The 23,686-nt window shown below is 38.3% G+C and overlaps 1 protein-coding gene across 4 annotated transcripts in view; it reads right to left on the reverse strand.

The window, feature by feature from the left end:
• The window catches only part of GABRG3 (gamma-aminobutyric acid type A receptor subunit gamma3), a 558,288-nt gene that overhangs the window by 130,884 nt on the left and 403,718 nt on the right, over positions 1-23,686 (reverse strand). The window lies entirely within an intron of this gene.

The following is a 23,686-nucleotide window of genomic DNA, read 5'->3' on the forward strand; positions in this document are numbered from 1 at the left end:
ATTTAGTGCTGAGCTTCCAATCCTGGAAGGGCCAGGATATCTCTAGTTTATCCCTACTCCCAGGATATATTTCTTGAGGATTCCTATGCCAAATAAGTGGTGTTTGCCAGGCTGACCCCTTGGTGGGCCTTAGGCTCATTTTGTCCTTAGATTCACAAGGCTGTCAAATGATGTCCTTAGCTCTCAACCCTCTCAGATGCTTAAAATGCTGATATCCATAGAGGAGGGTTGGCCCCAAATGGCCATCTTTCTGTTTATTCCTTCCCCTGAACTTAACCCCTTAAGTCTTCAATATCTTGTTAGCATTCTGAAATATTCAAACATTTTTTTTTGTCTGTCTTCAGAGAGGTTTATCTGAATTATATAGTCCACTATTACCGGACTCTGAAATACCCACCACATCTACAGATTTTCTTTGGTTAGATGGCTTTTGTAAGTAGATTGGAAGAGGGATTGGCTTTAATATTATTCATTCAATTGTAAGCACTTAAATTAACACCTAAAATTTCACCCCTGTATATTTTTTCTTCTTTATGAAGCATTGCCCTTTTTCTGTATGACTATTTTAAAATAAAATTATCACTGTAATACTGGGGTTACCAGCTATGTTTTTAAAAATCCCTGACAGTGTCAAAATTCTTCTTTCTCAGTGTTTGGGCTTGTGGCCAATTGTCTGCATTAGGGCAGACACAGACATATTAAGATTTCATTCAAGGCAATGAATACAATATGTTGAAAAGACATGATTCTCCTCTTTAAAAAATATTGTTATCCTTTGCTTATTTTTATTTGGTCAATAATGAATACATGATAATGAAGAAGAATTTGTAAATTCCATATGGGATATTTTCTCATCTTAAGCTTTATGAATCTTGGCATTGCACAACTCCTTAGAGAACACAGTTAATCTACAGTCCAGCTGGACAATCTAACTACGGTCGCGAGAGCATGGAAGAAGGTCAAGAAGTGAACCTGGTGTTACTTACAAGGAGACATGAAATAAGGTTAGAATGTCACAGGGGTAAGGGAGGGAGAGAGCGAAATAACTGCAAGAGAGGGAGAAATTTAAATATCTACATAATTATCTGTAAACTTAGGAAGAAGTTGAATGCGATCCAGAATCTACATTGAAAAAGTTCACACATTTTCAAATATTGTTTTGGATAAAGCCTGAAAATATTCAAGTACCAGTGAAATACTTTAGGGATGAGGCACTTAATTTTGTTTACACCTTGGGGCCTTTTTGCAATCTGATAATGCCAATAGAACCCTGGTTTTTAAAGGAATAAAATAAAATACATATGGTAATTAAGGAATTCAATCACATTGATGTAAACGATAATCCTACTAATACACTTTTCCAATCCAGTAACATATGCGCCTCTCTGCTGATGCATTAAATAAAACATCTACCAGTGAGCTCAATATTTACTAGAATTTTGATGTAGTAAGGAACGAAAATGGCACTTTGAAATTCCTGCAATCATTGTAATACGATGTGAGAAAATCTGTTATTTTTATTAAGGAACTGCTGTAGTTTGTGCTTCATTCAAAATTGAAAGTCATGCTAAATTTCGGTTAGAGGTTAGTGGAAATAAAAATGAAATTTTCTTTACATCTAGGTTCAAAGATTTCCTCCAAATTCTGTCTATGGACTACTTGTGGAAGAGAAGATCCATGAAACGGGAGACTGTTTTGTCTCCCGTCGTGGATTCTGTAGTTGAGTGAGCCAGGTCTGAGGATAAATACATCTTCGTTGTTTAGAGGACACACGTCCCTACACTAATGCACGTTAAATCAACCAGCCATAGACAATGACGACAATACCAGTGAAATTTAGAATAGAAAGTTCTCTTTGAGCCAGTCAATTTCCTCTCAGTCTGATAAGCTCATCTGGAGCTAGGAACACTCACGTATGACTAATTTGAAAAAGCACAAAATCTGCACATCCTCATCTAGTGGTGAGGAATAATGGGGTTATACAGCTCTAAACTCGTTTAAAATTCTGGACTGGTCTCTCCTACATGACTAGTTCTAAGAAAATGAAGTGCTTTCTTAAATATCATTTAAAACAAATAAACCCACATGTGAATGGAAGAGTAATAAAGTGAAAGGAACTAATCAATTTTTAACATCAAAGGATAGTATCTTATTCAATGGTAAGGAAAGCAGCATTTTAGTCATTGTAAGACAGTATTTTAAAGCAGATAAATTAATTGGAAACTTTCGTACATGACTGCAAAGTGCTTTGCTAAAGCATGGCAAAATAAATACAAAATGTGAGGTATCTTGCAAAAAAATCTTAAATTGTAAAACTCTCAAATAAACTTATTTATTCTCACAACATAGTTTAAGAAAGAAGGCCCTGAAAGAACATTTAAAAAATATAATGGTGAGTATTCATTTTAGCGTTCTAATAGCTACCAATTATTAGGTAGAGGAAAAAGAAATGTTAAAACTCTCGATATCTGGCTTTTGTATAGAAGAAAAACATCATCTGAAAAATTAGGCATTAGCTTCAGACAAATCCCTTCATAGCAAAGTGATAAAAGATTTAAAATTTATGTGTAGCCTTGAAAATAGAGAATAAAAACTAAAATAAAATGAGCATGCAATAGACACCAGTTTGGATCACCCACATAGACTGATATTTACAAGAATATAACTCCTGCTTATATTTCACCAGCAAGCAAGTCCAGATTCATGTGCTCTGGACTTGAGTTTCGAAAGAGCATCTTAGTAAAATGCAGGTATTTAACTTCTGATTCAACGCCGATCTTTTCTGTCTTTGTGTGAAGATCTGGGTCTACTGTTATCATTCAGAGGAAATAATTTTAATAGTCTTGAGATAGGAAATTGAAGACATTTTAACAAAATGGACCAAATGCTGAGAGTCAGCCACTCAAATAGCAAGTACAGATGACGGTTTAAGTTGAATCTAAAATAAAACACTCTCCTTCCTAACTAAGGGCCCCAAGGTCAAGCACAGTAGTCAGTCTCTTTAGAAAACATACTTCCAAGTCAAAGGTTTCTACGAATGTCAAAGCTTAAGCTTGTGCCTTTTGATATATTAATTGGAAACGCACTATGGTTTGAACAAATGTTACTAGGTATGTCTGGGGAAAGCAAAGGAATTACAAAGGAACCGTTGCCATGTAATTAAATAAGGCACTTGAATACTGATTAACCGCAGGGACTGGAGGCCGTTATTATGCATCTTAAGCACAGGTTTGAGTCCAGCAGAGAAAGCACGTGTTCATTTCTGCAGCAACCACAGGGCCCTTTCTTTCCTGTTTCAATGGCCAGAACTGACATCCATTTATTTTTCCATTTTTAGCTGAATCACTCCATTTTGTTTTCAGGGTCTTCTCAAAGAGTTTCTGAAGGGACTCAGAGGAAGTGTTCAGTAGAAAGCCCGTTATTAATAAATCGACTTACTATAATTTTAGGTAATAAATAACATATTTTAGCTGATGAGGGGCTATGCCATTGTTTTAGCTTTTGAGCCCATTGTTCTCTTTTCATTTAGATTTGTGGATGAGAGGAAAGGTCTGCCATGCTAAATTTTCAAAGTTAAGACTAAAGCTCATAAACAATTGCTCTGACGGTGGGAAGCTTCAACTCACAATGTAGAAAACAAATTGCTGCCTTGCTGTGAGGAGTCCAGGCATGCCCTGCACTTGCTATTCAAACTTCCCCTTCCCGGCTCTTAATAATAGTGTAATAGTGTGTCTTCTGCCTGATCTGCTTTCTTGTTTACCTCTGACGATGCAGGTTTTATCTGTAGTTCAAGGACTACTGCGTTCTATCTTTGGAAAAATTAAGCAAATAGTCAGGTACACGTTGGCCAGTCAGCAAGCCCTTTTCTGAACTCAAATATTACTTAATTATACAATGTCTTTCATTGTCCTATAATAGAGGGGTGTGTGTGTGTGTGTGTGTGTGTGTGTGTGTGTGTGTGTGCTTGTCATCTCCTCTACCCAAACATATGGAAAGACTTCTTTGAATTCAGGAGCCTTACTTTCTACACTTCCACTACACCACATTGGTAGAAAATCAGCACATATTTGTGATTTTCAGCACAAATTACTTTTTAAAAAACAAGATAGGTATATATTAATATTTTCTTCAAAGGACTTTTCACAATTTGCACACATGCACACACAAAAACACACGTATGAATACATATATTTGTGATTTCCCAATAAATATTTATAAATTAAAAGTACAATATGTTGCATGAGAGTAAATAAGTCAATTTAATAAGCATGGTTTTCAGTATGGCAATATTACCTACTTCTTCAGCTCCACCTCTGAAAACTTACAAATTGAAATATATCATCTTTAAATATGTATATATCAGGCACAATGTAAGGCCTTGCCATCCAGAAACTGTTGTTCCTGCAAAGGTCATTCCCAGGCTTTTTAATAAATGACTTTGACATATATGTGATATAGACATTAAGTCTTTGACCCACATTTATAAATAGTATAGATTATATACTAAAATTTCAGAGAAGAGCCGGGCACAGTGGCTCACACCTGTAATCCCAGCACTTTGGGAGGCTGAGGCGGGAGGATCACGAGGTCAGGGGATCGAGACCATCCTGGCTAACACGGTGAAACCCCATCTCAACTAAAAATACAAAAATTTAGCCGGGCGTGGTAGCGGGCGCCTGTAGTCCCAGCTACTTGGGAGGCTGAGGCAGGAGAATGACATGAACCTGGGAGGTGGAGCTTGCAGTGAGCCAAGACTGCACCACTGCACTGCAGCCTGGGCCACAGAGCGAGACTCCGTCTCAAAAAAAAAAAAAAAAAAAATTTCACAGAAGAAAATGCCTTGGAATTTGAGATGAGGATTAAGTGTGATACCATAAACACCAAGAAAAATACCTGCACACAAAAATCCTCTCTTCATATTAGCTACATGCCAATTACTATCAGCAGAAGTGGGAGGCTGGAGGAGAGTTTAGAAATGGTCAGGGACAAACCATAGATGAGCAGAGGCGGAGGCAAATTTAAGAGCAATGTGAATTAAAAAATCCAAGGGAATATGTCCTCGATCTGGCAGAGGAAGTATGGTGTGGTACATGAAGGGGGCAAAATGAAGAGACTAAGAAAGGAAGGTTATAAGAGAGTTTAAAGTAAAGTTAATTACGTAAGGTGGGTCCTAATGATGGTGAATATTGCCTGAAAGCCACATAGAGGCAGTTGGACATGGCAAATCAGAAAATATAGAGAAATTACAAGTTCTAGATCAAATAACAAATTGTTAGAGAACTGTAGATTTCCATAGGTATCGTTTCCCTATGTATCAGGATTGTAGAAATAAACAAGTTAGTCAAAACTAAAATTGCAGTCGTTCTGGTCTTAAGCTTTACAAAATCAAGTCAGCATATTGTTACTCTGGCCAGCTCTTTGCACCCCCGCCCCCTTCCATGTAGGCATATGTTTCACTTATAATACAGTCAGATTCATTTGTTGAAGTATGAACTTCATCTTTGTGCTTACACCCTGGCAGATTTTTTTAAAGTTTATGTACCGTAAAAATGTATTTTCTTGTTGTGCAGTTCTATTGGGTTTGACAAATGCATAGTCTTGTGTTCACCACTTCGATACCATCACTCCCTACATTTTCCCATGCTACCTCTTCATTGATAATACCCCTCCCCATTTTCCAGCCCCAGGTAACCACCAATCTCTTTTTTCTCCTATAATTTTGCCTTTCTCAGAGGAATGTAAATAAAATCATACAATATGTAGTTTTTGGTCTTCCTTCATTTTTAGATTCATCTATTTTTGTTACATGAATCAAGAGCTTTTTTTAAATCATCTCATTATGTGGATGTACAGCAGTTTGTTTATCAATTAATCAGTTGAAGGAAATCTGGAGGGCTTTCAAATTTTGGCAATTATGAATAAAGCAGCTGTCACTTTTTATGTACAAGTCTGTGTGTGTGAGACATGAGTTTCCATTTCCTAGAAATGAGAATGCTGATAATACGGTAGGTGTATGTTTTACTTTGTGTAACCTGATAAACTATTTTCTAAAGTCGCTATACCATTTGCTTTCCAGAGGAAATGTGTAAGAGCTCAGTTGTTCCATCACATCCTCACCAGCATTTATTCTGCAATTTTTCAAAAGACATTCTAATAGGTGCGTATTGGTACTGCAATCTAGTTTTAATTCACCATTCTCTAATGATTATGTTGAGCATATTTTCATACACATATCTGACATTTATATACCTTTTTTGGGAAAGTATCTGTTTAACTCTTTTACCATTTTTTTATTGGGTTGCTTGTTTTCTTATTGCTGACTTCTGAGTGTTCCTTACATACTCTGGATACAAGCTCTGTTCAAATGAAATTTGCAATGATTTTCTTCCAGTATGTAATTTGTCTTCATAATCTCTTAACAGTATCTATGGCAGAGCAAAAGACTTTAGTAAGTACAGGCTCACCATGTTGGCTCATGCCTGTAATCCCAGCACTTTGGGAGGCCGAGGCAGGCAGTTTGCTTGAGGGCCAGGGGTTCGAGACCAGCCTGGGCAAATGTCAACACCCTGTCTCTACAAAGAAATAACAAAATTAGCCAGGCATGGTGATGTGCACTTGTGGTCCCAGCTACATGGGAGGCTGAGGTGGGAGGATCCCTTGAGCTTGGGAGGTTGAGGCTGCAGTGAGCCATGATCATGCCACTGCACTCCAGCCTGGGTGACACAGTGAGACCCTGTCTCAAAAAAAAAATGTCCAATTTATCCATTGTCTTTCCATTTATAGGTCATGTTTTTGGTGCAGTATCTAAGAAGTGCCCAACCCAAATGAAGCAGAATTTGTCCCACATTTTCCTCTAGAATTATTTGTTTACATTTAGGTCATAATCCCTTTTTAGTTACTCTTGTGTAAGGTGCTAGGTGTATATCTAGGTTCATTTTTTTATTATGGATGTCCAATTCTTATAGGACTATTTGTTGAAAAGACTATCTCTTCTCTTGAACTCTCGTTGAAATTCAGATGACCGTATTAGTATGGGTTAATTTCTAGATTCTCAATTCTGTTCCATAGATCTATGTATCTACACTATTGACAATAAGACTTTCAAGATTACTGTAGCTTTATAGGAATAGGTAAAATTAGGTAGTGTTAGCTTTCAAGATTTGTTCTTTTTTTCCAAAATTGTTTTAGATATTATAGTCTCTCTGCCTTTCCTGCTAAATTTTAGAATTAGCTTGTTAATATGTACAAGTCTTCAAGTGTCATCAAATGAGGGACTGCAATAAAAAGATAGAAATTACGTACAAGGACCAAATAGACATTCTGTGTTTGAAAAGTATAATATAGCAAATGAAAATCCACAAGAAGGATTCAACAGCAGATTTGATCTGACAGAATAAAGAACCAGGGAAATGTAAATTTTAAGATAGGTCAATTGAGATTACCAGTCTGGGGAAACAGATACAAAGAATAAGAAAAATGAACAGAGCCTCAGAGACTGGGAGACACCATCAATTGTACAAACACATGCACAATGGGAACTCCAGAAGGAGAGGGCAGAGGGGAAAGGTCACAAAGATAGCTGGAAGAAATAATGACCTCATACTTTCTAAACATAATATAAAAAGTTAATCAGCATATCCAAGAGGCCTGACAAATTCCAAATAAAATAAAAAACTCAATGAACTCCACACCTAAGCACATAATAGTCAAGCTGACAGAAGACAATGACAAAGAGAGACTCTTCAAAGCAAGCAAGAAAAAAAAATCTCATAGTACAAGGGCTTAACAACAAGATCAAAAGCTGACTTGTCATGAAAAATAATGGAAGCCAAAAGGCAATGGGATGATATATTTAACACTGTCATAAGAAAAAGATTGTCAACCAAGAATTTTGTATTTAGTAAAATTACCCTTCAAAAACGAAGGCAAAATTAAGACATTCCCAGGTTTTAAAAACTGAGAGCACCCATCATTAACACACCTGCTTTACAAGAAATTCTAGAGTCTTTTGGCTAAAATGAAAAAAACAAATGGATAGACAGAGTAATCAGAAGCCATACAACAAATAAAGAACCCTGGTAAATGTAATTACATAGGTAAATATAAAAGACAATGCCAATGTACTTTAATAACAATTTTCTACTTCCATACGCATCAAAATACAACTGAATAAACCAAAAGTTATTAAACTGTGCTTATATACTTATCATACATAAATATGTAATTTATATGACAATAATAAATATAAAAGGGGATAAAATTTGAAGCAATATTTCTGTAAGCTACTAAAATAAAGTTAGTATTAATTTGAGCTGGATTGCTTTATGGTGATGATTATAATCTTCAGGGAAAACACTAAGAGCATAATTTTTTAATGTAGTAAAAGAACCAGCAAGGAAATTAAAGTGTACTCTAGAGAACACATATTTAATACACAAGAAGGCAGTGAGAGGAACAAAAATGACCTAAGACATACAGAAAACAAATATAAAAACCCCAGTTGTAAATCTTACCGTATCTGTTGTTACATTAAATATTAAAAAATAAAATAATACAGTTGAAAGGCACAGATTGGCAGAATAGATTAAAACAAGAACATGATCAGACTATATGCTGTCTATAAGAGATTCACTTTAGACTGAAAGATACACATAGGTTCAAATACTTAGGCTGAAACCCTAACCCTAATCCAATAATGATAATTTATTATCTTACAGATTTGTAGGTCAAAAGTCTGGCATAGATCGTAAGCCCATTCAGTAATGGGCTGAAATCAAGGTATCAGCGGGGCTGCCATTCTGTTCCTTTCTATTCCATCTTGCCAGAGGCAGAAGATGCCACTCCATAGTATATGCTCAACAGAAAGGAGTGCATATATTAATAAGAAGATATAGTCAAGAATGAATTGCAGCTTCACTGGTACTATCTGAAACCACTACACATTTTCTGGCCTTAAAAAATTAAGCAAGTGGGTGGTAAATGGAAAGCCAGGATTCTATCTGTGGAAGTGAGAGTTTACAGATAAACAAGGGAGGAGGCTAGAATGATCCATGATGTAACTGATTAAATATAGATATAGAAGGGTATACAGAGAAATATTTATAGATATGTTTATATGTATGTGTATATGTATATACACATATATTCTCCTGCTTTGGAAGCTGAGAGGGCTTAGAAGCAACAGCACTCCAGTATAAATGAACTTTCTTCACGCCCATGTCCTGATTCTTTTCTTTTCTTTTTTTTTTTTTTGGAGACGGAGTCTCGCTCTGTCACCCAGGCTGGAGTGCAGTGATGTGATCTCAGCTCACTGCAAGCTCCACCTCCCGGGTTCACGTCATTCTCCTGCCTCAGCCTCCCAAGTAGCTGGGACTACAGGCACCCGCCACCACGCCTGGCTAATTTTTTGTATTTTTAGTAGAGATGGGGTTTCACCGTGTTGCCAGGATGGTCTCAATCTCCTGACCTCGTGATCTGCCCGCCTTGGCCTCCCAAAGTGCTCGGATTACAGGCGTGAGCCACTGCGCCCAGACCACATCCAGATTTCTAATACCATTCTCTACTGAAATGAACCGGGGCTCTTAGAAATGGCTAGTTCTAGGATTGGAGAAAAAAACAGAATATAAGTGTGGAATATCTTGAAATGCCAGAATGTAAGAAAGAAAATGTAATTTTAAAAATATAATCATGCTGGGTATGTCAAAGGAACAAAGGAGCTAACAGAATGTGCTCCCAATGGCCAACGCTGGAGCAATTTGAGTAACAAAATAAATACAGTAATGTTGGGTTATAACCCAGAGTATAAAATAAGTATCCAGGAGTCTCTACTGACAGAAGCAAATGATTGAGTCAATTGATAAATGAGGGAGAAGGACAAATTTACCTTTCAGAATTCCAAATGATTTATGTAGTTTTCCCTTCAGGAGGTATAGAATAATGCCCTAGTCCTTAAAGTGTGAGTTGGGCATAATGACTTCCTTCTAAAGTATGCAGAGTACTGCATGATGAAGGGAATAACTTTACAGGGAAGCAACGTGGCAGACACCACCTCAGCCAGGTGTTTAAGGTTATCATCAAAGGTGACAAGTTGCATTGATAGTATGATGAGAACTGTACTTGACCTATGCAGTCTTCCTCTCAAAAACGCATAACCCCGGTCTATGGATAATAAAAACATTGTACAATTCCCAATTGAGGTGCATTCTAAAAAATATGTGACCAGTCATCCCCAAAAATGTCAGGGTCATCAAAAACAATGTAAGTCTGAGAAACTGTTGTAGCCAAGCAGAGCCTGGGAGAACATGACAGCTAAATGCAATGTGGTATCTTGGACAGGATCCTAGAACAGAGGAAGGGTAGTAGATGAAAAGGATGGAATATGAACAAAGCGTGGAGGCTAGTTAATATATCAATACTGGGTTATGAATCTTGATAAATGTATGGTACTAAATGTAAGATGTTAACAGTGGGGATAATGGGGATGTGGTATGTGGAAATGCTGTGCTGTCTTCACAGTGTTTCTATAAACCAGAAACTATTCTAAAATACAAAGATTATTTTTAAAAAATTTAAAGACAGTGGTATGTGTCACAGCAAATGTATGTACCAGGACTGAGAATTAATTTTTCACACCAAATTTCAGCACATGATTCTCATCCAAGCTGCTAGTATGTGTGTGTAGTAAATGCATGGACAGTGTCCACACTCTGCTGCTCTTCTCCTAAGTTCATGCTGATTGAGCTATATGGTTAGCGAACAACACTGCCAAGAGAATGGGTTGAGATCATATCACCGTGTTTTAAACAAAGAATTTAAAATAATTACTGTGGACATGAAAATAGAAGCCTGGTCCAGTTTTGATTGTGTTTACATCCAAAAATCAAAGCCATAAGGTGAAAAGAAAATACGATTTCTCTTCCTTTTCCTCATAACAATCCTCTGAAATCAGGTGAGTTTTTAATCCTATTTTTTGCAAAACAGAGGCCCCCATGTTCCCCAGGTCACAGATCTGATCAGTGGCAGCCAGGGCCTGTACTTTCAGTTGCATATTAGCACGAATACAGGGAAGGTGTTAGAACAGTTCCTAGTAAGTAGGTATTCTAACATCGGCATTAAATATTATTATTATTATTATTTTTGCTACCTGAAAATGAAGTGCAGAACTAAGTTCTGAAGTCTTTTGTAGTTCTACATTACCACTTCTCTAAATATATGAAATCATAAGCAAACCTAAACCTGCACTTTGGGATCTGTCTCCTGAACTAAGGGAGTTGCTCTGATGTCTTAGCATTCAGATTTAAAGTTGTCTTGATGCCATTTATGTAAACTCATTTCCTGTAACAGCATATTACTTTATAAGTGTAATAGAACTATAATAAAGTCTATAAAATATTAAAAGAGAAGTTATTTTTCTATTTTACAGAGGCTGCTGAATATTGTGAACATTTATTCTCCACATCTGCATCAGGTGCCACTGTAACCTGAAGGATTGTGTCTTTTTTTTTTTTTTTTTTTCTTGAGATGGAGTCTCCATCTGTCACCCAGGCTAGAGTGCAATGGTGTGATCTTGGCTCACCGCAACTCCTGTCTCCTGGGCTCAAGCGATTCTCCTGCCTCAGCCTCCTAGTAGCTGGGATTACAGGCACGTGCCACCACATTTGGCTAATTTTTGTATTTTTAGTAGAGATGGCATTGCACCATGTTGGACAGGCTGGTCTTGAACTCCTGACCTCAAGTGATCCACCCGCCACGTCCTCCCAAAGTGCTGGGATTACAGGCATGAGCCACTGTGCCCGGCCTGATTATGTCTTTTTATCAGAATGCTGTCCATAGACTTCCTAGAAGTGAGGAGAGACTCTCCACACAGACCCTAAAGCCTTGATATAGAATTTCTTCATTTCTCCTTCCTGCGCTACCTAGAAGGCCAAAGATGGAGTGATCTCTGGCTCTGACCAGACTCACCTTAGGACACCAAGATAGATGGGAGGGACATGCTGAGAGTCAAGAGGGCAGACAATGTGCACCCCAGTGCTCCCTGGGCTTGCCCTGACAAAATGACTCCCATGGTCCATGAGCCCTGTTTCTATTGCTGGGCACTGTGGGTTTATTGGACTCACTGAGGAGTGCTACACTGTTAAATAATATTCTGATAAGTTCTTGTGTATTTCATCAAAACAGGCAAAAATTATGTCAACAGTTTGAAGTCTAGTGCTTCAGAAGAAAAAAATATTAAATTTTTCTTGGCTTGTTCATTCTTAACTTGTATATTACAAATTGTAAGCTGTTCACAGTTTACCACGTATTTCTGGTGAAGTCAAATTTAATTTCTACAGAACTAATGTTAATAGTAAATAATAGTGGTTTGTTTTCTCAATTTTCAGTGGCGTAATATATCAAAGAAGCAAAATCAATTTGAGGTGTTATGATTTGTGAAGCATTATTCACTTAAAAATGTATTGCTCAATATCTGTTCTGATTTTATCATAATGTGCATTTGATTTTTTAAAAGTTGAAACAAATAACAAACATCTCACTTGGAGCATCATGGGAAATTTATACCCTTAACACTGGCATTCACATTTGTAAACATTCTTTAATAAATTCTTGGCACACAAAAATTTAGCCTAAGAGGTGAGATAGAATATATTCTTTGTCCTCAAATAATTATTTGCCTATTTCCTTAACTTTATGACAGTTTTTATGCCCTGCAGGCAGTTTTATGCCCGCATATTTTGCACTGCTTTTAAATCCAACCATAAAAGAGAGTACACCACAACATGTTCAATTATTTTACTTTTTTACATTTGTTAAAGGAAGCGATGAAAAGCAAATACTTGGTTGGTTTGTTAAGCATTTTACCAAATATAAGTTGATGTGTTAACTTGAAGGGTCATTTGAATTACATGCTCTGAGTAGCTGTGACGGATTGTTCTGTAGGATGATATTACATGTGTATATTTTACCAATCAGAGTTAGACTGTGGGATGTACTAGAAGCAAGATGTTACCTGAAAACATCAGGCACGTATAGTGAATGATGATGTGTTGGCAGTGAACACCATTTTTCTGAGGACTACACACACTCCAACAACATATTTTATTTATCAAAATAACACATTTCACCGCAGATAACAGTGGTGGTGCTGGTACAAAATTTGGTTGAAAAAGCTTTCATTTACTTGAGCATCTGGTGTGTTCTCTGTGGTGCAGGAAAAATTTAAATGAAACCTGCACTGGATATTAAGTTATGTTCACAAAGATTACATTGATCTACGCTATCATAAAACTACCCCTTTCCACACAGACTTACCACTGGATATTTTCAAATCATTTATCTTCTGCTAATCTCATAGTTTAATATGGCAACTCTCTGTAGCTTCTGCTGCTTTCATTCGTATTTTCTATTTTAATGAGATGGAATTGATTTTTCTGTTAACTTTCTATTTGGATCTTTCTTGTGCGTAAATTTCCCATTTACATTATATACACACTTCCCTGTTGCATTGTGTGTTTTATTGATTCATGTTGTTGGTATCGATTTGTGGGACTGCTCTGTTCAGCAGGAACATTATGTGTTAGGATACTTTCAGTTACAAGTCATACAATCAAATGTAAATTAAACTTATGCAGAAAATAAAAGCTAATACATTGGACTGTGTAACTAGCAAACAGAACCAGGCATGGGTTAAGGTGAGGAAAAATTCAGGTCTCTCTCTGTCTCTCTCTCTCTCTCTCTCTCTCTCTCTCTCTCTCTCTCTCTGTCTCTCTGTTCCTCTCTCCACCTTCATTTCTTAGCTCTGCTTTCTTCCATGGGGTCTTAACTCACAGGCAGACTCTCCAGAAGGTTTTCTATTTTGTGCATTGATCTGTTTCTTGGGGCCCATGGTATTTAGTTCATGCACTCTCCGCTGAGTCTGTCTGGACTCACTCCACACACTTCTACTGCAGACAGGTCATTAACAGACCTGTTTTCATGCATTGTGGGGTAAGATAACACAGCCAATCATCTACCATCCCAGCACCCCACAGCTCTTTGAGTGACTTTTCCTAAACATTGCCAAGGACCGATTCTGTGGTCCTGCTCCTGGAGAATGCTATCAATGGTACTGAATGGCTTTTCTGAAACCTTGTTAAAAATGAGCCTTCTTAGCCTTTCCTGTGCTGCAAATCCATCAGCAATGTTTGAATCACAGCCAAAACAATTCTGTGTTTGCATCTTATCCCCTTCCTTCCCCTCCCTCCCTCCTTTCCTTCCTTCCCCTCCCTCCCTCCTTTCCTTCCTTCCTTTCTTCCTTCCTTCCTTACCCTCCCTCCTTTCCTTCCTTCCTTCCTTACCCTCCCTCCCTCCTTTCCTTCCTTCCTTCCTTACCCTCCCTCCCTCCTTTCCTTCCTTCCTTCCTTACCCTCCCTCCCACCTTTCCTTCCTTCCTTCCTTCCTTCCCTCCCTCCCTCCTCCCTTTCCTTCCTTCCTTCCTTTCCTCCCTCCCTCCTCCCTTTCCTTCCTTCCTTCCTTCCCCTCCCTCCTTCCTTTCCTTCCTTTCTTCCCCTCCCTCCCTCCCTCCTTCCCTCCTTCCCTCCTTCCTTCCTTCCCTCCTTCCTTCCTTCCCTCCTTCCCCCCCTCCCTCCCTCCTTCCTCCCTTCTCTTCCCTTCCCTTCCTCTCTCCCTCTCTCCCTCCCTCCCTCCCTCCTTCTTTCTCAGCACTGCAGAGTGCACTGACTTTGTACTGTCATGAGCAGAGGTGACATTTGGCCCCCTCCCTGCTGGGGTCTGTGGAGACTGGGGGACAGAGGCCTGCCTGTGATCCCCACTGCACACTAAACTAAGCAAACAACAGCAAAGAGTCTCTGCTTCCATCTCTTTGCTGCCACCTAGAAAGGAGGAATCTGGAAGAAAACATATTCACACATGTGTATCAAGTCCTGGAGATACACCAAATGAAACCAACCAGAATTAACAGACAAAAAGCTTGGAGAAATGAACTAGAACATGGAATACCCCCTAATTACAAATGGCCTCTGGGTAGTGCAAACTAGGGCAGGCCAAAATAGTGTTGAATAGGCTTCGAACATAAAATTAACTTCAAATAACAGCCCACAAAAGTAGGCCAGAATGTGCACTCAAAAACTAACCCATTTATTTCTTGCTAAAACAATAGATTTAAATACCAGAGTCTCATAATTTCATACTCAAAATGTTCAGAATACAATACAGAATGACTCATCAAATAAAAAAAAAAACGTGAATTACAACAGGAATTAGAAATCAGCAGACATCAACACTGAGAGATCACACATGGTAGCCTTGTCTAACAAGGGTTTTAAAGCAGTGCTCAAATAAGGTTTGTACTTTAGTTAATATATTGTACAGTCAGTTTCCTCGCTCTGATCATAGTATATTGGGAGATTCTGGGTAAAGGGTACACAAGTAACTCTCTATAATATTAATGAAGTTTCCAAGTGAAGGTAAAATTATTTGTAAATGGAAAGTTTTAAAAAGTAGAGCAACTTTTATATGCACAGTAACATGGAAAGTTATTTAAATTGTCAAAAGAAGCCAGATACACACACATAGACAAGTGCATCCTGTGTGATTCCATTTTTCTGAAATCCAAGAACAAAGTGATCTATGGTGGCAGAGTATCTGTGTGAAGAACTTGGCCATTCCTCTCTCAGTTATAATTAAAAATGTCTAGATATTGGCCAAAGGACACACAACAAATTGAAAAGGATTTGTTCAAGAAAATCCATTGAATCTGGTTATAAACAGCGGAGTCTGTAGCAGTTTAGCCAGGGGTTGCTCACATCCAATTCAAGCTCCATAACATGTAAATTCTGCCCTGGAAAGCAGGGCCTCCCATGAATACTGACAGCTCCACAGCACTGCCACACAAGGATGACTTTATTTGGAGCAGAGCACAGAAAAATTCTCCTGAAAAAAAAAGTCCCCCAAGTTCCATGGAAAAATCCCAGGGTTATTGTTCAAACAACATAGATCTCGGTGACAAACAATCTTGGGAGGCTAACATTGCTGTGATATCAGTGGGGAAAGTAAGAAAAAGCTGATCAGCCAGAAATTTAACATGAAGATCCAGCAAAAGAGAGCCTTGCTAAGCTGTCACTCATCTTGGACCAACTTAGAAGAGGCTAGAGAGGGCCTTTGGAACAAAAAGTCCCTGGATGAACACAGGCCATACTTCTCAACTTCCTCAGTTTTAAAAATCCGACAGCAAAGGACGGGAAACAAACTCACTCAAGCAGTTTAAAGACAAGCTGTGACTAATCAGTTGTCACCAGTAAGGTGTGCTGATCCACTGGCAAGACTTAGGAAGCCTGACTTAAAAAGATAGAAAACACCAGGAAAACAAAGAGAGAGAGAGAAGACGACATCAGAGGCCATACCTATGGAGGTAAACATGCCACAGACTTAGTCTAGGCAAGTCAGTAAACAAACAAAACATTGCAATAACACAGCCTGGGGATATCAGAATACAGAGTTGCCACAATATATTATCTAAAATATGCAGTTTTCAACAAAAACTTATCAAACATTAAAAGAAACAGGAAAGTGTAACCCATGCATAGGGGGAAAGTCATTCAATAGAAACTCTCTTTGAGAGGGCCTGGATGTTGGGTTTAACAGACAAAGACTACAAAGAAGATATTATAAATATACTCAAAGAATTGAAGGAAACCATGCTTGCAGAATTAAGGGAAATATGATGATGGTTCACCAGATAGAGACTGTCAATATAGAACAGAATGATAAAAATGAACCAAATGAAAATTCTGGATTTGAAAGGATAGTAAATAAAATTAGACATTTACTGGAGGAACTCAACAGCAGATTTGAGCTGATAGAAGAAATAATCAGTGAACTTAATGATCATTCAGTAAAGCTCATCCACTCTCAAAACAAGCAGAAAGAAAAAAGAATGAAGAAAAATAAACACAGCTTCAGAGACCTGTGGGACGTCAGTTAGTGCTTCAACACAGGTGAAATGGTAGTACCAGGACAAGAGGAGAGACGCGAAGGAGAGAAAATATGTTCTAAAAAATCATGGTTGAAAACTTTCAAAATTTGATTCAAACCTCAATCTACACGTCCAATAAGCTTAAGAAACGCCAAGTAGGAGAAACACAATGCAATCCACACCTAGACACAAGATAGTCAAACTGTTCAAAGACAAAGACAAAAACGTAGTCTATGATGATACAAACAATATAGTTGCCTCAGGGCTGTGAGAAATTCGAGTGTAAAGTGTTTTAAAATGTGGCCGGTCACAGTGGCTCATGCCTGTAATCCCAGCACTTTGGGAGGCTGAGGCCGGTGGATCACCTGAGGCCAGGAGTTCGAGACCAGCCTGGCCAACATAGCAAAACTCCATCCCTACTAAAAATGCAAAAACTAGTCAGGCATGGTGGTGCATACCTGCAATCCCAGCTACTCGGGAGGCTGAGGCAGGAGAATCGCTTGAACCCAGCGGGTGGAGGTTGCAGTGAGCCAAGATCAAACCGCTGTACTCCAGCCTGGGCGACAGAGCGAGACACTGTCTCAAAAACAAAAGTGTTTAAAAATGCAAGTGTTACTATTATTCAGGTATGACGAGACCAATAAATCAAGATGTGATTGTCACTGAAAAGACTGCTACTCATGGTTTTTAAGAGAAGAGGGCACACCATGACACTGGGCGGTCAGAGGAAAGGAGGAAAATTTGGGTAAGGCCCTTTACTGTGGTTTCCATGGGAAAGAACAGGCAAAGAAGAATAAACAGTTTATAATTCCCAGTTTTAATAATTTCACTGGGCTGTGGGACAGGGTTGTCCCCAGTTTCCCTGGGGTGATTAGTACTGAATAATGACCTGAGTGTGAGAACCCTGTGATAGCTCTACAAAGGAGGTTGATGTGTGGGCTTCTGACAAGTTGGTCTGCATGTGAGAAGCAAGTTCCTGAGAAAGTGTTTTGCTATCTTAAGAATTAGCTAAATAACCCTAGGAGGGGTGACCACTCCAGAGTCAGGAAGTCCTCATGATGTCAAAGCGTCAGAATGAAAAGACCTGCTGCATGAAAGGGCAGGAGGAACATTTTCGGGATAATAAAAATATTCTATATATTTTTTGGATGGTGGTTACACAGATGTATGCAAGTATGAAAATACATTCAACTGAATATCTAAGATATGTGCATTGTACTATATAGCAATTATACTCTAATCAAAACATATAATACAAATATAAACATAAATCAAGAGAAGTGATCTGATGTAGTATGATTAAAAAATAAGATCTATATTGGAAAGTTATTATTAGGCTCAAATACCACATATTGAAAGTTTCCAGTGACGACTTTGATACATATTATGAGTTTAACATTTTAGTGCCATTTCTATTACTTGTATTATTAACAAGACTCCTCTCTTTTGCACCACTTTTTCCTGTTTAACATTAATCTGTAATTCAGACTTGTGTTGATGATCTAAGGCTCAGAATATTACTAAATAATTAGGACCAAGCATCAGGGCAATTTCATGATTCTCTAATATTCATAATTTATCTAGAACATGAATTAAACTCTTCCGTCAATTAAACTGACTCCAACGTCCCCTTTATCAAGCACTTGTGTGTGTGTGCGTGTGTATTTCACTTTTTACTTGCATTTGTTCTTAGTAGTTTTCAAAAGTCCTTCTATTAAAATGCTCTCTTACTTTTTCAGCAAGCAGGTGGGTTTGTGATAGGATGACTGGAATCATTTCACTTAATGCAATTCCTGAGTCTCATTTCCTAGGCTTGTACTAGATTTTAATGTTCTGAGAATTTTTTCCAGTCACACTGATTTGCATTTAATCAAGGAAAGCTCCAGAACTTGGAAGCCTGAGCCATCTTCTCACTGCTTGCAATGATGCTGTATCCTGGGTATTTTCTGTTGCAGGGATGACTTGACTTCGGGTCTCACAATTTAGACATATAGTCACCACTAGGTGTGTACACAGCATTGAGCTGACATGTTTGCATTTCTATTGAGTAAAATTAAACACTTCCCATTTGTTGAACAAATTATAATTAATTAACCGAAAAATAGCAGAAGAAATCTATTGTGGAAAGTCTGTCATGTAGTCCTTAATTATAGCTTGTTTCTAAAGAAATCCGGAAGAACAGTCAATAAAAATATCAGTTGTTTGGCCTCCACCAACATTCCACTACTGAATGCATCACTCTGCTTCGTGACATTATGAAAACGAACATGGAATTTTGCTGTTATCGTACACTTTGTTTTATTATATACAAGTTACTTTATTTTCAAGCTTTTAAGCACTTATAAAAAGACACACATTATTTTTTGGAATTAACACGTTTTTCTGAAAATAAACAATGAAGAAAATGACATGCACATTTGTATCATGCTTCACACTCAGTGAGCTTTTACAAGGCAAAAGTCATTTTTTTTCTCCTTTAGACTTTGTATCTTCCTCTCATAAACACTAGGTGACCCATGTTCCGGTTGGCTTGACACTGTTGACCAGATGGCTGAAAATATTTCATCTAATGTTGTATTTCACTGACAATTTTTTTAAATGAGACAAATACTGGACTGGACAGATGACTGGGAAACAAGCATACATCAGAATTTTTCTGGGCAACTAAATGAATGAATTTTCAGACAGGAACACTGAGGCATAAATGAGTTGCCCAAAGCCACAGCCTAGACGTGCAGTCTCCTAGTTTCTGTGGGGCATATCGCAGGAGCACAAGACAGGGCTCTATAAAAATAAGCATAGCCTATTTGGTGAACTAGATTCAACAAGCAAAAGAATGGCCTTTGGTAATTTGATAGAAAAAAGAACAGACTTAATATTCTCATGACAAATAAGTAATAGCACAAACTCAAAATTAAGGTACTATCCTCAGATGAAGACAGTTATACCTTGGCTAATAAAGATCTTAAAGACAGCATGGTCAGTTGTTTCCAGGATACAGTCCCTAGTGCATCAGCACAGCTCACGGAGTCCTGGGCTGCTTTCTCCTCATCTCACTAGCCCCTTAATACAGAAGTGTTCTATCAATCACTTTTCTTCTCCCTTCACTTACACCTAGGTGATTTCATCCAGTTCAAGGCTGTAAAAGTCTATTCCTTGCTTATGACTTCCAAATTTATATTTGGACCTCTGCATTGAATTTAGGATTAATATATCCAAGCACACTCAACATTTTCCTGATGCTGTCTGCCAAACACTTCAACTATTCCCCAAGCAAAGCTCCAGATGTTTCCCTAATCGTTCCACCGAAACCAACTCCTCCCACGGTGGTCCTCATATCTGTAAACAACAACTTGATACTATGACTCCTCTCTCTGCTCATACCACATACTCAGTCCCTCGTCAAATAGCATCCACTATATGCTTAACGTATCCAAAATCCAAAAACACCCCACCACTTCTGAAACACAGTAGTGCAAACCACCATCATCTCTTCCTTCTGTTGGTCTCCCTGCATGTACCCTCGTTCTCCTCCCATTTATTTTCCATACAACTGTCAGAGTAAACCTTTCAAAGCATGAATCAAGTCATGCCTCTTTTGTGTTCAAAGCTCTCCAGTGGCTCCCATTTTCACTCTGAGTGAAAGCCATATGGTGCCCTCCGGCTGTTCTTTGACTCTTCTGAGTATTTTCTGCCTTAGAACTTTTACTTGTTTTTTTTCCCTTGCCCTGAAGGCTCTTGTCACTTAATTAACTTAGCTGTCACTGCCCTATTTCAAAGAGCCATCTCCCTTCACTGACATCTCAATATATATTCCCTAAATTTTTCTCCCTACATCTTGTCTCCATCTGGTAGACTGTATATTTTACATGCTTGCTTTTAACTTTTATCTAACCTAGAATATGGCATCAACATGCAAGGAAGTTAGAAGTTTTTGGCCATTTGATTTATTGCTGTATTTCCAATGCCTGGAAGAGTACTTAGCACATTAGAGACTCAATAAATTTGAAGTGAATGGAGTGTAGAAGCTTAGAGACGGATCATCTAGCTGTTGCTTGATCTTTAATGAAGTTTTATCAATGCAACTCTAATTTCAAAAATCACAGAATTTGGAAGCAATAATAACAACTACATTTAACATTTGATAAATTATGTTCTAAGATAACAAGTTCCTCATGCTACTCTTGTAATTGGGGCATGGAGAGGCAAGAGGCAGATTTACACACGTGAAAAGCTTATAAATTAATCATACTTCCATCCACTCAACACAAATTATGAACCCTGAAATTCATCTCAGCCTCCCATCTCTCATCCCCACATCCAAGCAGACATATTGTTGAGGGAAAAAGCTGAAATCACCAGCTTGGATCCTACGTATAAGAAAGTGTCAGGAAACAAAAAAGCAGGAGGACTTCTGGTTTCCAGTCCTGGCATATATGGAGCTTGAAAGTCTTCACTCTTATTCTCACTGAAAAATCAAAAACTCGTCTTAGATCCATCAAAGAATTCAGGTCACAAGGCAAATCACTGCTTCCAAAACTGGAGAGACAGATAGGTGGATACAGAGAATCACAACATATTGGAGCAGAAGCCCACAAGCAGGAATCTCTTCCGCAGCCAGCACTGGGGTGAGAAAACCTAAACTGTAATGGACAAATTGCTGGAGACTCAGTGGGGACAAAAATCTCAGAGTTAAAAACTCCAAGGAGTCCAGTCTTGGGGGAGTCCCCCTACTTTCATGAATTTTACTTCCACGAACTCTATATGGTTCTCACAGTAAAGATCAGAGAAAAATCCCATCATGCCTTCAGAAGGAGGAGGGAATAAGAAACCATTTTGAAATATGCCGAGAGCATTGTGTTCTTAACGAGGCCTACCTTCAAGTAAACTGTTTCACCATCATCTAACTGGCTGGGGCTTTATCAGAGCCAAACCAAGCTGGACAAAGAGAAACACTCAACTCCAGCCCCCTCTAGCCTTCCTGTCTCATTTAAAGATGGGGGGAACAATGGAGAATTGTTTATGAAGGTCACAGCCCAGGAACACAGGCTTGATAAAAGACTGAGACCTACCAGTAAGACCACAGAGGCCGGGCGCGGTGGCTCACGCCTGTAATCCCAGCACTTTGGGAGGCCGAGGCGGGTGGATCACGAGGACAGGAGATTGAGACCGTCCTGGCTAACACGGTGAAACCCCGTCTCTACTAAAAATATAAAAAATTAGCCGGGCATGGTGGCAGGCGCCTGTAGTCCCAGCTACTCGAGAGGCTGAGGCAGGAGGATGGCATGAACCCGGGAGGCGGAGCTTGCAGTGAGCCGAGATCGCGCCACTGCACTCCAGCCTGGGCAACAAAGCGAGACTCGCCGTCTCAAAAAAAACAAACAAACAAACACAGAACACTTCTCCCCCCATGGCCTCTGAGCACCACATCCTGTAAAACAACAGAGGGATATGATGGAAGGAATTACATGACTTAGACCTTATTAAGAACAACTCTCTAGGGAAACCCAAAGACAACAGGGGAGACCAAACAAGGATGCCAGAGAAAATGTTAGCCTCTGACACCTATAGCTGCAGCTAACTGCAAAAATAAAACCGAATTCCTAGCAAGGTAAACATAAAACCTCACAATAAAGACTAATTTACTTCCACTCCTTTTACAAATACACCATGTCTGTCTCTTAATAAAAAAAATTATAAGGCATACTAAAAGACAAAACACACACACACACACAGTTTAAATAAACAGAAAAGACATCATAACCAGACTCAGATGAAGCAGAGATGTTGGGATTATCAGACCATAAAGTTAAAACAATTATGATTAATATGCTAAAGGATCTAATGGAAAGAGTGGACAACATGTAAAAACAGATGGATAATGCAAACAGAAACCAGGTAACTCTAAGACAGGATTAAAAGCAAAGGTTAGTGGTCAAAAATACTGCATCAAAAATGGAAAATGTCCTTGATAGGTTCATTAATAGATTGGACATGGCTGAGAAAACAGTAAGCTTGAAGAAATGTCAATAGAAATTTTCAAATCTGAAATGTAGAGAAAAACAAAAGGGTTAAGAGGACAGAACAGAACATTAAAAAACCATCGGATAATTATAAAATGTATAACACAAATGGGAATATCAGAAGTAAAAAAAAAGATAGGAAAACACAGGAGAAATATTTAAAACTATAATAACTGAGAATTTTCCAAAATTAATGACAGACACCAAATCACAGATTCGGGAACTGAGCAGCAGGCCCATGATATTCAAACTGCAGTAAGTCAAAGACACAAAGAATAGCTTGAAAGAAGCCAGAGAGGGAAAACCACCTTCACTATAGAGAAGCAGAGGATAAGAGTTCCACTGGACTTCTCTCCAGAAATCAAGGCAGTAAGAAGGGAATGGAGCAAAATATTTATAGTGTTGAAAGAAAAAATCCACCCATCTAGCATTCTGCATCCAGGAAAACTACCCTTCAAAAATGAAGGAGAAATAAACACTTCGATAAAAATTAAGAAAATTTGTTGGCAATAGACCTGCCTTGCAGGAAATGTTAAAATAAGCTATTCAGAAAGACGGAAAATGATATAGGTCAGAAACTCAAATCTACAGGAAGGAAGGAAGACCGCTAGAGAAGGAATGAATGAACATACAATAAAATATTTTATTTTTCTTATTCTTAATTGATCTGACAGATGATAGGTTGTTCAAAATA

Source organism: Pan paniscus, chromosome 16 (genome assembly GCF_029289425.2).
Source record: "Pan paniscus chromosome 16, NHGRI_mPanPan1-v2.0_pri, whole genome shotgun sequence".
Classification (NCBI taxonomy): Eukaryota; Metazoa; Chordata; class Mammalia; order Primates; family Hominidae; genus Pan; species Pan paniscus.